General features: G+C 39.9%; 1 long non-coding RNA gene across 1 annotated transcript in view; it reads right to left on the reverse strand.

Annotated features, from left to right (window-relative positions):
- LOC309646986 overlaps positions 1 to 12,418 on the reverse strand; it is a 383,043-nt gene that overhangs the window by 295,608 nt on the left and 75,017 nt on the right. The gene's annotated exons all lie outside the window — the stretch shown is intronic.

Raw genomic sequence — 12,418 nt, forward strand, 5'->3', positions numbered from 1 at the left:
CACAAGAACTATGCTGATTTTGCCCTTATTTTCTCATTTCCCCCAGATGGGCAGAAATTGTTTTAGAAGGTAAACTGGCAGATGAGAGTCCCTTCTAGCATGCCGATTCTAAATTTCTCAATGTTCCGAAGGAATATTGACATATTCTGGTCCAGAAACTGTAGGTGTGCTTTGAGAATCACAAGAAAAACCACCAAGTCTACTCAAGGGCCACGTACTCTAAGGAAAGCTATGCTTTAATTCCCTTTTGTTCAGTAGCCTCTTGTGCAAACATCTAAGAAAGTGTTTTACAGTGAACAGAAGTGGGGAAGCCACTGCTCCTGCCCACCCACCTCATTTTACAAAGTCCCTGAGAGGTCACATTACTTGTCAACAAACCTAGTCTGTTTGGCCATGGCTGGAAAGATGGTGGTCACCTTTGGGCACTAAACATTGACGCATCAATCTAACCCCTTCCTATACCCATCTCAACTCCACAGGTTCTCAGAACCTAGGGAGCCTACATATACTCCTGGGTACTTCTACCATATATGACCCAGCAATTCTACTTCTGGCTATTTATCCAAAGGCAACGAAAACACTAACTCAGAAAGATGTATGCACCCCCATGTTTATTGTAGCATTATCTACAATGGCCAAGACATGGAAGCAACATAAGTGTCCATCAATGCATGAATGGGTAAAGAAAATGTGATATATACAGTTGACTTTTTTTTAATAAATTTATTTATCTATTTTTTGTTTTTGGCTGTGTTGGGTCTTTGTTGCTGCACGTGGGCTTTCTCTAGTTGCAGTGAGCAGGGGCTACTCTTTGCTGCGGTGAGCAGGCTTCTCATTGCAGTGGCTTCTCTTGTTGCAGAGCACAGGCTCTAGGCGCGTGGGCTTCAGTAGTTGTGGCACGCGGGCTCAGTAGTTGTGGCTTGCGGGCTCTAGAGCACAGGTTCAGTAGTTGTGGCTCACGGGCTTAGTTGCTCCGCAGCATGTGGGATCTTCCCGGACCAGGGCTCGAACTCGTGTCCCCTGCATTGGCAGGCGGATTCTTAACCACTGTGCCACCAGGGGAGCCCTATACAGTTGACTCTTGAACAGCTCAGGGGTTAGGGGTGCCGACCCTCCACACAATGGAAAATCTGTGTAGAACTTTACAGTCGGCCCTCTGTGTCCTCAGTTCCACATCCAAGGATTTAACCAAACACGAATTGTGTAGTACTATAGTATTTCCTATTGAAAAACATCCACGTATAAGTGGACCTGCACACTTCAAACCCATGTTGTTCGAGGGTCAACTGTATATAGAGTGGAATATTATTAAGTTATAGGAAAGAAGAAAATCTTGCCATTCACAACAACATGGATGGACCTTGAAGACCTTAGGCTAGGTGAAATAAGTCAGACAGAGATAGACCGTCTGCTTTCACTTATGTGGAACCTAAACAAACTCATAGCTACATGGAGCAGATTGGTCGTTGCCAGAGGCGGGGGTTGGAGGGTAGGTCTAATGGGTAAAGGGAGTCAAAGGTACAAACTTAAGTCCTGGGGAATAAATAAGTACAGCATGGTGACTATAGTTCATGAGGCTCTACTGTATATTTGAAAGTTGCTAAGAGAGTAGATCTTAAAAGTTCTCACCACCAGAAAAACAACTGTTAATTATATGGTGCTGGATGTTACTTAGACTTGTTATAGTGATCATTTTGCAATATATACAAATATCAAATCATCATGTCTTACACCTGAAGCTAACATAATGTTATAGGTCAATTATATCTCAATAAAGAAAGAAACGTTAATATTTCGAACAACCAACAAAAGAAAGTCTCCTTTACCCTTTCTCCTCCCCAAAAGAGACAGATTCAACGTATTGCTGCATGGTTTCCTAGTTCTTTTCTAAGCCCTTAAACACACACACAAATCTGTATATATATATCCAGGAGATAATAATGTAAGCATGGTTCTGAAAATTCCTGTTTTCACTTAAAATGTTTCTTAGCAATACTTCCATGTAGTGCCTGACTCTTTTCGAATACATGAAGAGATTTTCCTGGACATACCATGAATTGTTTTAACCACTTCCCTTCTCGTGGGCTTTCGGGTTGTTTGCACTTTTCAGTGTCAAAAATAAATTTCCAGTTAATATTCTAGAGTTAACATATTTGTGCCTAAGAATGAATCTTTATTTAAGATGTTTTCAGAGAAGTAGAACTCTTGGGCCAAAGGTACATTTTAAATTTTGATAGCTGTAGTCAAATTTGTTTTAAAAATGTCTTTACCAATTCATCTCCCATCAACAACATATGAAAGTGCCTATTTCCACACATCTTCCCAGCCCAGGATTCTCAATCTTTAATCTTTGCCAAACTGAGAGGTAAAAAATGTTAACTTATTTTCATTTGACCGTCTCTAGTAACTGGAGAAATTAAATATTTTTTCATGTGTTTATTGGCCGTATATGTTTCTTCTGTGACTTTGCCCATTTTCCTATTGTTCTGCTTCGTTTCCTTAACAATTAAAAAAATTCTTCACATATTTCAGATGTTGATGAAAATATTTATAATTTTTTATTTCAGTAATTTGATTGTCTTCAACTTTGTCATGTAATTTTTCAAACATAAGCGATTTTTTTCACTTTTTAAACTTTTAAATTTAGAACAGTTTTAAATTAACAGAAAAATTGTGAAGATAATACATAGAGTTACCATATACCCCACACTTGATTTTCCCTTTTATTTATATGTCACATTAGTATAGTACATTTGTTACAATTAAACCATTGTTACATTATCATTAACTAAAGTCCATATTGTATTCATATTTCCTTAGTTTTTACCTAATGACCTTTTTCTCTCCAGGATCCCAAGCAGGACCCCACGTTACATTTAGTCATCTTTTTTTTTTAATTAATTAATTTATTTTTTGGCTGCCTTGGGTCTTCGTTGCTGTGCGCAGGCTTTCTCTAGTTACGGTGAGCAGGGGCTACTCTTTGTTGCAGTGTGCAAGCTTCTCACTGCAGTGGCTTCTCTTGTTGCGGAGCACAGGCTCTAGGTGCGCAGCTTCAGTAGTTGTGGCACACGAGCTCAGTAGTTGTGGCTCGCGGGCTTAGTTGCTCTGCGGCATGTGGGATCTCCCCGGACCAGGGCTCGAACCCATGTCCCCTGCATTGGCAGGTGGATTCCCAACCACTGTGCCACCAGGGAAGTCCCACATTTAGTCATCTTGCCTCCTTAGGCTCTCCTTGACTGACAGTTTCTTGGATGTTCCTTGTTTTTGATGAGTACTGGTCATGTATTTTGTAGAATGTCCTTTAACTGGAATTTATCTGAGAGTTTCCTCATGATTAGATTGGGGTGATGGGCTTTTGAGAGGAAGACCACAGAGGAAAAATGTCATTTTCATCACACTGTACCAAGGGTACATACCATCAACATGACTTATCACGGTTGGTGTTACCTCGATCACCTGGCTGAGATAGTGTTTGTCAGCTTTCTCTAACACAGTTACTTTTTTCTTCCCCCTTTTCCTTATTGTACTTTTAAGCACAGCCCACGCTTAAGGAGTGGGGCGCTACCCTCTAATTCCTTGAGGGCAGAGTATCTACACAAGTTATTTGGAATTCTTCTGCACTGAAGAATTGTCTATTCTCCCCCATTTATTTATTTATTCAACTATTTATTCATAACAGGATGGTCCCATGAATATTTACTTTATACTTTAGGTTATAATCCAATAGCATTTAATTTTTTGCTTGAAGTGTTCCAGCTCTGGCCATTAGGAGTCAGGAATTCTTTCACTTGGCTCCTGCATCCCTTTGATAGCTGCCCCTCCATCATTGTGACTTTTTATTTTTTTTAACACTTCCTAACTTTCCAGCATTACAAGGCTCATCTTGTATATTTCATGCCCCAGTCTTAGAATCATCTGTTTCTCTAGGGAATCCTGGTTCCTTTTATTGGAGAATGATATTAGCAACCACGATCTGGGTGGTAGGTATGCTTGTTGCCAGAAATTGGTATTGCCAGTTTCTTTGGACTTTAACCACTTAATGGGCGTGAGTAGTCTCTTACTGTTGGTTGAATTTGTAATTCCCTGAGGTCAAATGATGTGCATCTTTCCACATGTTTATTTGCCTTCTATATATCTTCTTCGGTGAGGTATCTGTTCAGAATTTTTTGTCCATGTTTTAAAATTGTGGTAAAATATACATAACAGGAAATTTACCTTTTTAACCATTTTAAGTGTATATTCATATTCATGTGCAAACATCACCAAGATCTAACTCCAAAACACTTTTCATCTTCTGAAACTAAAACTCTGTACCCATTTAACAATAATTTCCAGTTCCCTCCTTCCCATAGCCTCTGGCAACCACCAATCTACTTTCTGTCTCTATGAATTTGACTATTTTAGCTGTCCTCTTGTGTCTAGCTTATTTCACTTAGCATAATGTCTTTAAGGTTCATCCATATTGTAACATGTCTCATAATTTCCTCCCCCTTTAAGGCTGAATAATATTCCATTGTATGTATATGTCTCAGTTCATTTATCCATCCATCCATCAATAGAAATTTGGTTTGCTTCCACTTTTGGTGATTAAAAATAATACTGCTATGAACATGGGGGCATAAATATCTCTTGAAGTCTTTGCTTTCAATTCTTTTCGGTTTGCTGACATGGAATTGCTGGATCATAGCATGGTAATTCTATGTTTAATTTTTTGAGGAAACATCCTGTTTGGCTGCACCATTTTAGATGCCCACCAGCTATGCACAAGGGTTCCAATTTTTCCACATCCTTACCAATACTTGTTATTTTCTATTTTGTTAATAGTAACCATTCTAATGAGTGTGAGGTGGTATGTCACTGTGATTTTGATTTGCATTTCCCTAATGATTAGTGCTTCTTGGCCATTTATATGCCTTCTTTGTAGAAATGTCATCTCAAATCCTTTGCCCATCTTTTAATTGGGTTGTTTGTTTCTTAGATATTGAGTTGTTTGCCCGTTTTACAATTAAGTTGTTGCTTTTGTATTGTTGAGGTTTAAGAGTTTTGGGAATGCCTTGGATACAAGCCCTTTACTAGATATGTGCTTTCTAAGTATTTTTTTCCTTCTGTGACTTGACTTTTCAACATCTTAACAGTATCTTCCACAGAGCAGAAGCAAATGTAGATTCTCTCCTATGTTTTCTTCTAAAAGTTTTATAGTTTTGCATTTACATGTAGTTCTTTGGTCCATTTTGAGTTTATTTTTGTGAAAAATGTAAGGCATGTGTCTAGGTTACTATAATTATTATTTGCATATGGACACCCAATTTTTCCAGCACCATTTATTAAAACAGCCTTTCTTTCTCCATTGAATTGCCCTTGCTCCTTTGACAAAGACCAAATAACTGTATTTGTGTTGGTTCATTTCTGGACTCTGTTCTGTTCTGTTGATTGATGTGTCTGTTCTTTCACCAATACTGTGCTGTTTGATTACTGTAGCTTTATAGTTTGTCTTGAAATTAGATATTGTTAGTGCTCCAACTGTGTTCTTTTTCTTCAGTATTGTGGTGACTATTCTTTTTTTTTTTTTTTTTTGTAATTTTATTTATTTATTTATGGCTGTGTTGGGTCTTCATTTCTGTGCGAGGGCTTTCTCTAGTTGCGGCAAGTGGGGGCCACTCTTCATCGCGGTGCGCGGGCCTCTCACTATCGCGGCCTCTCTTGTTGCAGAGCACAGGCTCCAGACGCGCAGGCTCAGCAATTGTGGCTCACAGGCCTAGTTGCTCCGAGGCATGTGGGATCTTCCCAGACGAGGGCTCGAACCCGTGTCCCCTGCATTGGCAGGCAGATTCTCAACCACTGCGCCACCAGGGAAGCCCTGTGGTGACTATTCTTGATCTTGTGCTTTTCCATATAAACTTGAGAATCATTTTGCTGAGATATAAAAAATACCTTCCTGGGATTTTCATTAGGTTGCAATGATTTATAGAATAAGTTGTACAGAATTGATTTCTTAATAATATTGGGTTTATCAATTTGAGAACATGGAATATATCTCCATTTATTTAGATCTTCTTTGATTTCTTTCATCAGAGTTTTGTAGTTTTCCACATACAGATCCTATACTTATTTTATTAGTTTTATACCTAATTATTTCATTTTGGGGGTGCTACTGTAAAAGGTACTAATTTTCAATTTTTAATTCCAATTGTTCATTGTTGGTATAAAGGAAAACAATTCACTTTTTGTATTAATCTTGCTGTAATCACTTATTATTTCCAGAAATTTTTTGGCTATTCTTTAGAATTTTTGATATAGGAAATGTGTCATCTGTGAACAAAGAAAATTTTATTTCTTTCTTCCCAATCTGTATAACTTCTGTTTCCTTCTTAGGGGCTTTTGTGTGTGTGTGTGTGTGTGTGTGTGTGTGTGTGTGTGTGTGTGCATCTTATTCCACAGTTAGGTCTTCTAATGTGATGTTGAAAAGAGGATATCCTTGCCTTGTTCCTGATTTTAGAGGGAAAGCACCTCGTTTCACTCCATTAAGTTTGGTGTTAACTGTGTGTGTTTTATAGATTTTTTTTTTTATCAAGATGGGGAAGTTGTCCCTTCTTTCTAGTTTGCTGAGAGTTTTATCAAGAATGGGTATTGTCAAAAGCTTTTCCTGCATAAATTGATTTGATCGTATGAGTTTTCGTTTTTTAGCCTGTTGATATGGTGATTTGCATCGATTGGTTTTGAAATGTAAAACCAGCCTTGTATACCTAGAATAAATTCCACTTGGTCATGGTGTATAGTTCTGTTTATACATTCTTGAATTTGATTTGGTAATATTTTGTTGAAGATTTTTACATTGATGTTCATGAAAGATGTTGATCTACAACTTTCTTTTGTTATAATTCTTTGAATTGGGTATTAGGGTAATGTTGGTTTCAGAGAATGATTTAGAAAGTATTCTCCCTGATTCTATTTTCTGGACGAGATTATGGAGAATTGGTTTCATTTCTTTCTTAAATGTTTGTAGAATGTACCAGTGAAACCATCTGACCTTGGTGCCATCTTTTATGGAAGGTTATTAATTATTGATTAAAATTCTCTAATAGATATAAACCTATTCAGATTATCCATTTCCCTTTGTATGAGTTTTAGTAGTTTATCTCTTTTTAAATAAATTGACCTATTTCATCAGTCATCAAAGAAAATTATTCATAGTATTCCTTTTTATCCTTTAATGTCCATGAGATCAGTAGTGATGACATCATTTCTGATACTGTAATTTGTGTCTTCTGTCTCTTTCTCTCTCTTTTTTTCTTGATTAACCAGGCTAGAGGTTTATCAGTTTTTAGAAACTTTTCAAAGAACCAGCTACATCAATTGTTTTTTTTTTGCTTTCAAGTTCATCAATTTCTGTTCCTAATTTTATTACTTCTTTTCTTCTGCTTTAAGCTTAAATAGCTCTTCTTTTTCTAATTTTATTGATTTTAGATCTTTCTTCTTTTTTAATATATGCATATATTGCTATAAATTCATCTTACAGTACTGCTTTTACTACATCAAATGATTTTTGATTAGTGTTATTTTCAATTTAATTTAGTTTGAAATATTTTTACGTGTCTCTTCAGATTAGGGGAGCACTTAAGGTGAGGGCATTCTGAATCAAGGACACAGCCTACCAAGGAGGAGTGAGAAAATATGCCAAGTTCATAGGATGAAGATTAATTTTGTATTATAGGTACAGAATATGAAGTGGTGTCCAACCAGAGGCAAGATAAGAGGTAAGAAGTCAGATCCTGAACGCCCTCACGTGCCATGCTAAAGAGTTCAGATTGTATCTTGGAAGTAATGGAGTAGAAAGCATTCTACCTATTAGTTTTGAATCTAGACACTGTACTTCAATCAGAATGCTATGAATTTTTGCTACCCAGCATCTAATCAGTGTGGCTTACAAGAGCCAATCTTCACAACACCCTCATATCAGGGAAATGTGGAATGCTAGTCCCTCTCATGCTACTGAAGCCTAAACAAAGGAATTAAGAGGAGTCTGTTCCTTATGCCCCATATTACACTAGTTCGCCCAGCTGTACAGTCTCAGAGTACCCCAGAACTTCTTTTTATATAACATGCATCATAATATTAAACAAATAAATACAATTGCAATTTAACATCTGCCTCTCCTCTCTGAAGGTTTGGATGAGGGTGCAATGGATTTCATGACCTTTCATCCCTAGCATTTACAATGACTGGGCAAAATTCTCACTGCCTATATTAAATCCATTCCTGCTCAGAACACCTGGAGGGATTTCTCTTTTCCTTAGACACACCCCAACTCTTTTAGTATTTGGTACAGGGATGGATCCAAGAAACAGGACATTTGATGTGGGTTAGATCTGAAGATAGTAATGGTCTCATCTCTGTTGGAAAACTGAATGTTGGAAGTGCTTGGCAAATGTTGGCTGTTTGACAAAGCATTACAAGACACACTCAGGGGACCATTAGCTGGTTTCTAAGCAAGAATAAAAGGGAATAGAGAGAGTCCAGAAATGTGGGACCTTGAGGATCAGTAAAGCTGACTGATTCTAGACTCCAGATGGTAGAAAATAAGAATTAGAAAGCCTTTTGTCTAAATAAACAAGCAAACAAACCTTGCAACAAAGATTAGATTAAAAATGTGGTCTTCCCACTTAACCCTGGCAGCCTCATGTACCATGAAGTTGAGAGAGAAGGGCATAGGGATGGGGAAGCAAAGAAATAAAGTAGATTTGAAAAATATATCCAGGAAAGATGTTTGAGTATCATTACTGGCTCTTCGAACTGACTAGAAGCAAAAAGATCAGATGTCTACTAAGGTTTGGGGAGGATTGTATTACCAAGGGATGCGTAATTTCAGACTAAAAAGATCCTTGATGATTTAATACTTAAAACAACACTTTGTCCTCCAACCTTCCGTAAGCAAAGATCAGCCTCCAGAAACTTACAGTTCCCAAGAAGAGCTTCTCCCCAGCACACATCAGAAGTGGTCATGGAAGAGAATGAGCAAAGAAAAATCTCCCTAGAGGGTAAAGCCTGGACCACTGGGAAAAATGGACATCATGATTCTGCCCAAAGAGCAGAACAGAAGTCTAGGGAGCCTCCCCCTCTCCTAAAACAAGGAAGCTTACAGTGTCTACACTACAGGATTCCCACATTGCTACGAATCAGTGACTATCATGTGCCTTCTTTTCCCTTCTTTTGTGAATGCGAGACTTTACTGTGGAATTTCTGTTGCTGCTCCACCATCGTACATCAGGAGGAAGAGATAATTTGTAATTTTAGTTTATAAGTCCCAAGATTCCTGTTACCCCTTGTGGTCCTCAGTACCCTTTCTCTCTTTCCCACTGGCAGGTTAGAGGTTAATACCAGGGTGATCTTGAGAATCATGTGCTAAAAATGGCAGTATGTCCATTAGCCTGGGCCCCTGAATGACCATGTCGAGCAAAGCCCTCTGTTGACCCACATTGCATGATGATATCATAGGGAAATGCATGTTTAATGTGTTAGTATGCTAAGAGTATGGATTTGTTTGTTATAGCATCTGGAGTTAATTACCTTGACTAATATATTGCGTGACTCTTTGTTGTTGTTGTTTTTTTTTGGCTGTGTTCGGTCTTCGTTTCTGTGCGAGGGCTTTCTCTAGTTGTGGCAAGTGGGGGCCACTCTTCATCGCGGTACGCGGGCCTCTCACTATCGCGGCCTCTCTTGTTGCGGAGCACAGGCTCCAGACGTGCAGGCTCAGTAGTTGTGGCTCACGGGCCTAGTTGCTCCGCGGCATGTGGGGTCTTCCCAGACCAGGGCTTGAACCCGTGTCCCTTGCATTAGCAGGCAGATTCTCTACCACTGCGCCACCAGGGAAGCCCTGCGTGACTATTTTAAGCCACACAATAACTCAGAAAAAAAAAAACAGGTCCAGAGCCCAGGTCTCCTGATCCCTAGTCCAGTAAGTTTTCTACTTTTGGAATATGTCTTGTGCTGACTCTAAAATGACAAGTCACTCCCCCGAGGCCCTGCCTTTATTCACTAGAATAATGACATGGTCCCATTGTTTTTCCGCTGGCCGATCTTGTCTAGGTTAGCAAGCGTGATGGAGGCATCGTCTGCTGACCCAAATTCTCTCCCTCTAGTGTGTTGAAGGAGTTTATGAAGGTCTGTAACTACACAATCACCCTCCTCCTTTATGAGCTCAGACAACATTTCCCCCCTTTTATTACATTTACTGTCCTTGCTTGCCGAGGCACTTTTATGACTGTGGGAACGATTGCCTCGCTCTTGAGAAACTCAGGATTATCCCTCAGTGCTTCATATAACTTGTCACAATATTTTTAACAGCAATTCTTCTTGTGTTTTTCTGTGAGAGCCTCTCGCCAGCATCTCCCTTGATGACACTGTGAGGGGCTGGAGTACTCTGACAATGGGAGTCATCCTTCTTTGCAGAAGCAGCTATTTTCCAAGCTCTGCCCACAGCTGGCTTCTCCATTCTTCTAAACCCACTACCCATGGTCTCATGGTGAATTTAAAGGCTTGAGGTTAGAGTTTGAAGGTTTGGGGTTTTCTTTGCATGGGTAGAGAAAAGAAACAGACCATCCTGAAATTAGAGGCTCAGAGGAGCAAGGGCCAATGTACAGCCTTAGACAAAGGTTACTAGCAACAATATTAAGAGCAAAAATTTGTTTACAAAGCAGTTTCATATGTAATCCATTTTTACCTGGTACAACAGTTTGGGGGAGGGGGGGCATTACAATTTAGTACATGGTCTTCGAGATTCAGGTGTTTTTGGCCACCCTGGGAAGATTCTGCCACCCCCATCATCACCCCATTTTATTCAATATATGGATGTCTTTGTCTATCCTTTGTTCTCCCATAATATCCTAAGCTTATCTCTCTTGCAATATTTATCTGTTTTGAGAACAAAACAGCCATTCATCTCTCTGAATCCCGGACACTTTAACTGGTGCCCAGCACACGGTGAACGATCAATATTCATTAAGCCAACATTGATTGAGCACCTACTCTATGCCAGCACCTGTCCTAGGCTCTGGTGATACAAGGGTGACCGATACATACAAAGCACCTGATCTCAGGTTTAATTCAGTCAGGGAGAGAGATAGGAAAAATGATTTAAAAAAACAAAACAAAACAAAACAAGAGGAGAGTGTTTGGGAGTGAGAGCTGCCAGGGAGACAGTAAAGTGGTCATGGTCAAAAGGTGATTGGGCTGGAGGGGAAACTAGGTGGTCAAGGGGCCTCTTGGAGAGAAGACATGTGAACCGAAACATGAATGAAGAGACAGAGGAGCCAGGAAAGATGTGGCTGAAGAAAAGTCCAGGCAGAGGGAACAGCCAAGTCCTTGATGCGTTAGAGGAACAGAAGGACAAGAGCGTTGCCGGGTGGGAAGGAGCGGAGGGCAGAGCCCCAGCAGGTGAGGCTGGATGGGCAGCCGGGAGGGGCCCGGGTGGGAACGGTGGATTCACTCTGACAGCAACAGGAATTACTGGAGGGTTCAAGCAGGGAGCATCATGATTTACTCCAATTACTCCATATTTTTGGAAAGATCCCTCCAGACTGCTGGGCAGGGGACGGATGGCTGTCTGAGTGGCTGTAGGGACCTTAGGGAGGAGTTGGCTGCTCCCAGTAGGGGCTGAGGTTTGGACAAAGGCATACAGTGGGGCTGGGTGTACTTTCAAAGGTAGCACTGAAAGGAACACAGTTTACCCGTTGAGGCGGAGATAATCCAACCCCTAAATACAGTGTGACGTTTTTAAAGCATCTGCTACGTACAAAGTGCTTTCCATTTGTTATCTCATCCCTGCATTCGTAAAACATGTATGGACCATCCCATAGGCCAGGCACTAGGAAGTAGAAAGTATCTTTGTTTCTATACTTGGGAAACTCGATGACAGAAAGATAAAGCCAAGGTCTCAAACTGGGGACAGGATACAAGTCTAACTCCAATGTCTGTGCCACTTTTATTACACTCAACTGTGTTCCCTCCCACGGTTTTCAGGGAGGGCAAGATTTCCCAGGGCTTTATCTCTTCTTCAAAGTACTGGAATTACGAATAATAATCACATCTGACATTTCTTGAGCACTTACTATGTCCTGGGCACTGTGCCCAGAGAATGATGGACATCATCTCATTTAACTCTTGATAACCCTGTGAGGTAGAGGATGGGACTGAGGCTCAGGGAGCTAATTAGCCCAAATTATACGAATAATATAGAATGTTTGCAAGAATTAGTAAGTAGTAGAGCCAGGCTTTAAGACTCAGCTCTTTTGAACTCTTTACCACCATGGTTTTCTGTCTCCAGTAATACACAAAGAACGTCTGTATTGTTCTTCACAGTTCATAGAGCTCCTTCTGAAGTCACATCAACTCCTGTAGGATTTGGACTGTGGGCCAGTGCAGG

This window comes from Balaenoptera physalus (assembly GCF_965194825.1).
Source record: "Balaenoptera physalus genome assembly, chromosome: 17".
Taxonomy (NCBI): domain Eukaryota; kingdom Metazoa; phylum Chordata; class Mammalia; order Artiodactyla; family Balaenopteridae; genus Balaenoptera; species Balaenoptera physalus.